Here is a 6000-nt window from a genome sequence, read left to right as displayed (position 1 = left end):
GGTGAAACTATGGGCAAGTTTCTTTACGCCATTTGCCTTGTCTTCCCAGCAGTAATTGGGGAACTGGATGTTAATCGATTTGCGGATCGTGTTCCTGGGTAATGGTTAGCCAGTGCAGTTGGCGAGTTGTCCGATCTTCTCGGACTATTCTTGACACTAAGTCATGCACCTCGTTAACTTAGGGGTGGTTGTTGTTTTGGCGACAGCTTTTCACCTAAAACAAATTCACGTCTAGGTGGCCCTTGCTGGCCATCCTCGTTACACGAGGGCAACTATTATTATCAATATTATAGTGGTAGGTAGTGATAATGGTTTGTGGTGGATGGTGTTGGTGGTATTGGTGGTGGTGGATGGTGGTTAGTGATGGTGGTTATTGGTGATAGTAATTGGTGGTGATGTAGGAGATGACGTAGTGTTATGTCTCCAGGGTTACGACACACCACACAGTAAGATCACCTTGGGAGTCACTTACGCTATCCTGACCAATGGGGCTCACTAACAGGATACCATGGGGCTACTGGGCTGAGACCCTCATTCATTGTCTTTCTTCCACAGTTATCCATTTTTTTTAATCAACTCTCTTACCATCTCCTCATTCAGGCAGGGTATTAGGGGGAGACTTAACAAATGACGTCACCACAGCCACGAACGGACGCTAGTATTTGTCATAAAACTTTACATAAAGGCCCTGGGGGAGCTCGTCTCGTTATCTGCTGTTGACACATTGTAAATTATGCCTCGGGGTCGCTTCTGTGTAACTTCTGGACTTACTGTGAGCCTTTCTGAAGAGTTTTCCTCCGTGTAATACTACTACTACTACTACTGCTACTACTACTACTACTACTAATAATAATAATAATAATAATAAGTGGCACGCAGGTCATTCTAAACCCCTGATCAACTCACTCTGACCAGGTCACAATGGTACTCAGGTCAGGTCACTATAGTTAGGTCACGATGACACTCAGGTCAGGTCACTCTGACCAGGTCACAATGGCACTCAGGTCAGGTCCCTCTAACCAGGTCACAATGGCGCTCAGGTCAGGTCACTATAGCTAGGTCACGATGACACTCAGGTCAGGTCACTCTAACCAGGTCACGCTGGCACTGTGAGAAGGTCATTAACGTCACAAGTGGCACAGATTGACGTCCACTAGCCACCGAAATTGCCCGCGGCGGAGGACCTGACCTGTTTAGGGGGAGGGGGGGCACTCCTCCAACACTCAACCTGACCTTTGACCTCAGAGATTTTTGGTAGTTTTGCTAGTTCTCATTTGACCTAACATAACATAACAGAGCCTCTCTTCTTCACCCCTATCCTCCTCTCCTCCGTCTCCTCCTCCCGTCTCCTCTCCTCCTTCCCTCTCTTTCGTCTCCACTCCTCCCGTCTCTCTCCTCCCTCCTTCCCTCTTCCCCTATCCCCAATCCTCCCGTCTCCTCTCTCCTCCCTCCTTTCTTTCACCCCTATCCTCTTCTCCTCCCGTCTCCACTCCTCCCGTCTCCTCTCCTCCCTCCTTCCCTCTCTTCCCCATCCCCCAATCCTCCCGTCTCCTCTCCTCCCTCTTCTTCACCCCTATCCTCGTCTCCTCCCGTCTCCACTCCTCCCGTCTCCCTCTCTCCTCCTCCTCCCTCTCTTCTTTTGTTTTTTCCTCCGTCTCCCCTCCTGCCCCTCTCCTCTCTTCCCCAGGTGGGATGGGTACAGGCAGTTTATGAAGGCCACACTTTGAAGATTCAGAAGGTAATAGAGTTGTATTATGATGGAAGCTCAGGAGGAGGTTAGCCCACCCTCCTCCTCGCCCACGCCTCTGGCCCACCCTCCTCCTGGCCCACCCTCCTCCCCAGCCCTACCAACCTCCTGACCCACCTCCTGACCTACCCACTCCTTTTTACCTCCCTGACCCACCTTCTGATCCACCTACTCACGGCCCACCTCCCTGACCCACCCTCCTTCTGACCCTATCCCCTCCTGACCCACCCCCTTATGACCCACCTTCCTTCTGACCCACCTCCCACCTGGCCCACCCTCCTTCTGGCCCCCTTCCTCTCTCTCTGTCAGTCAGTTAGTCAGTCTGTCTGTCTGTCTCAGTCGCCAGGATCTCCACCACCTCCAACACTCCACTTCCTCCTATGAGTGTTTTAATGGATCCAATTCCATATAGGCCCCAGCTTTATTGAATCCCAATCCTAATAGGCCTCACAGTCTTTTGGATTCCTGTCCTAATTGGCCCTGAGTCTCTATTGGTCCCACACCTAAAAATATGCAGTGATAGTTAGGTATGATTAGGTTAGGTTAGGTTAGGTGAATTAGGTTTTTTTTGGGGAGGGGGTTATGTGAGGTTAGGTTAGTTGAGGTCTGGTTTGGTTTAGGTTAGGTTAGTTGAGGTCAGGTTTGGTTTAGTTTAGGTTAGAACATATTGGGACTGGCAGCTTATTAAAACTTGGGACGATTTTGATTTGCTGACAATTCCTCCTCCTTCTCTCCTCCTCAGCATCAGGACGGTGGAATAGGAGGAGGAAGAGGAAGAAAATGAGAGGAGAAGGAGGAGGAAAAATAAGACTAGGAAGAAGAAGAAAAGAAGGAAGAAGAAGAGAAGGAATAGGAAGAGGAAGAAGAAGAAGAAGAAAAGAAGGAAGAGGAGGTAAAGGAGGAAGAAGAGGATGAGAGAAAAGAGAACAAGGAGGAAGATGAGGAGGTAAGGACAGCTACATCATAGTAATTTACAGTAGAAACAGACATAATGAAAGAAGAAAATTCGCGCTTACTGAAACATGAAAAGCGTTTTACCTCCTACTAACGTGATACTCGTGTCATTTGATATTTTGAATGGTATTTATGTCTATATTTAGTTCGTGTTGCGTGATGCCAGGGATGACGTCACTGGCTAACCACGAGCCTAAAACAAGGTCAGTTTATTTTTCAGCATTCGACGCTCAGCGGTAGCGAGATCATCTTTCACTTACTGGACTGATGGTTCGAAACTCACTGATAATGGAGGTTATAATATACCTGTAAATATAAAAAGTTACATAATTGACGTGATTAATGTGTATTTACTTACAAAACTAATAACTGCATACCTCAACATAAACATCGCATCAAAACAAATCCATTATATACCTGACGCCAAATCGTACGTGAACTTGCCGTCCTCATCATCGACTACAAGCAAACGTATCAAGTAAATTGAAGGGGAGACGGAGCAACCCACACAAATGGCTCTCCTTTGACTGCGAAAATTGTCCCTGTGGGTTTAGAGGCTGAAGCCGTGAGTGGAGGCTTTCAGGTGCTTGTATGTTAGTGAAGATGTTGCTCCGTGAGGCGTGAGAACCCTGTACATCTCCGAGTGTGAAGTGGGGGGGGGGGAGACTACCTGTTTCATCATGCTTCAGTAATGACTTTAACTCTTTGTATTATTATTTTAGTGATGAAGTTATATTAATCTCTTTGTGTAAGAGGGCATAATAACCCTTGAGTATTAGTCAATCAAAGTATGTTAACCCCTTGAGTACGAGGGCTCAATGCCCTTAAGTATTGTGTATTAAGCCAGGGATTAAGGTGAGTACGTTGGACTAAGCCCTTGAGTATGATAATGTATTCATTTTGAGTGTTATGATACTGTATACTCGTGGGGTTAAGTTAGCTCTCTCTCTCTCTCTCTCTCTCTCTCTCTCTCTCTCTCTCTCTCTCTCTCTCTCTCTCTCTCTCTCTCTCTCTCTCTCTCTCTCTCTCTCTCATCACAGCCATAACCTCTGCACCAGCACCTACTGTATCATAATCACTGAACTTTGACCTTTTAGTCCCCCTAATAGAAACACACACACACACACACATATATATATATATATATATATATATATATATATATATATATATATATATATATATTACTTATCAACTTTTTTACTGTTTCTACTTAACTTGCCGATTGGAATATGTTTTTGGGCCAGCCATTCACCATCCCTCCTTTCAATACGTGAGATTTTAATTAACAAAAGAGGGGAAAAAACTAGCTTTGAAAATATCTCGATGGGAATTAAGTCCAAATACAATATATCGCTCTGTTGAACCTGGTAATGGAATAATAGAGACGGTAATGATAGTAGACTTCGACCATTCTCTCTCTCTCTCTCTCTGTCTCTCTCTCTCTCACGAGGTAAATAAAACTGGTCCATTAACAGCTGAAGGGATAATCTGGTCATTTTATTCTCCGTCAATATTAATTCACTATTATCCTCTTCCTATTGAGTTCATTTATAAATTCGTATTGATTTTTTCTCTGTGACGCCATATTAGTCAAAATACTGTTAAGTCATTGATGGTAAAAAATTAATATGTGGAGTCCTTTTTCGCCATGATATAAGGTAGATGTATATAATAATAATAACAATACAAGCAACAATAACAACATCAACAAACTTAACAACAAAAAAACAACAACAATAACAACAAAAACAAATATAACAACAATTCAAACAACAATAATAATAACAATAATAATAATAATAATAATAATAATAATAATAATAATAATAATAATAATAATAATAATAATAATAATAATAATAATAATAATAATAATAATAATAATAATAATAATAATAATAATAATAATAATGATAATAATAATAATAATAATAACTCCTGCAACACACATTTCATGCACGCGTCACAGGCTGGTCAGGGACGCTTGTCAACACAAAAACTAAGTCCATGATGAAGTGGTGCTTATTGACGAGCCGATTTGCATAGTCATTTGTCAGGTGTATGAAGTTGGTATCAATTATAACAGGTAAAAGGCGAGACAGCGTGTTTAACAGTGAATTATATTACAGTGTAGTTTTAGTATATAGTGTAGTCCTTGTCTGGTGTTACTGGAATGACTTTGAGAGACGTTTGATATGTAAATAAGACATACGCGTTTAACGAAGATCCCATTATATGAGATAATTACTTTACATTCGTTATACAATTGATAAATAAAAATTATCCTTGAGTGATATAATTAACTAGGATCTCGTTAGACCTTCATTAAGAAAGACAGAGTTCACATCCACTCGTTAAATGTCTTACAGCAATAAAAAGTAATAATAATCTTTGGCTGCCATGGTCGACGGAGATCTCGGTTTGAAGCTTCGACAATCAAGGCACACGAGTGTAGGCGAAGCTGGCACAAAATTATGCCGGGAGGAGCGTGCTAGACGTTGGTCCCAGCTGATGATGATAACCAACGTCAAGGGGCGCCAAAGTCTCCCCCTTAGGGATTCCTGCGTCAGAATTTTCTCCCTTAAAAGAATATTTAACTATTATTTGGCCGTTCATAGCTTACGTGAGCTAGTTTAAAATCGTTATCAGGTCGTGTTAAGGAAACAGTTTATCAGAGAAACCCAAAACCTTCCCATGCTAAAAAGAAAACGCAGAAAGTTTTAAAATATTTACCTTTCATTTGCTATTTCCAGGCGGCCATCTTTACACCGTAGCACAAATGAGCAACGTTAAGGCATTCTCTGGGGGGTCTAGTCAAGGGAATATTTTAATACAGGAATCCTCAAAGCTCCTATGATAAGATTAAAAAAAAAGAAGCGAGAAAGTCCTTAGTTTTCGCGTCCAGGTTGTACACGTCAGCTGCTTCACGTGACGAGGAGGTCGGCGGGCCTAATTTGCTTTGTTTACGAGACACGAGAGGCGGTGGGGGACGGGCGTCTTACCCTACCTCGTGTTACTCGCTCATTGTCGGTGATGAAGCCTCGTTCTTACAGGCCCGGTTCTCCTTGATGGTGTGATGAAGTGGATGGTGGAACCCTTCCTTACTCTTATTAATGGTAGGGTGGTGACAGTAATGGTAAAAATCTATCTTCTTAATAAGATAAAATTAATGGTAATTCTTCGTAATGTTTGGGTAGTGACATTAATGGTAAAATATTTATCTCTAATATGGTAAAAATAATGGTCATTGTTCTTTTTAATGGTAGGGTGGTCGTTATTAATGGTGGAATTAGCTC

This window comes from Homarus americanus, unplaced genomic scaffold, assembly GCF_018991925.1.
Source record: "Homarus americanus isolate GMGI-L3 unplaced genomic scaffold, GMGI_Hamer_2.0 scaffold30768, whole genome shotgun sequence".
In the NCBI taxonomy this organism is placed as follows: Eukaryota; Metazoa; Arthropoda; class Malacostraca; order Decapoda; family Nephropidae; genus Homarus; species Homarus americanus.
Note: the sequence above shows the minus strand (reverse complement) of the source record.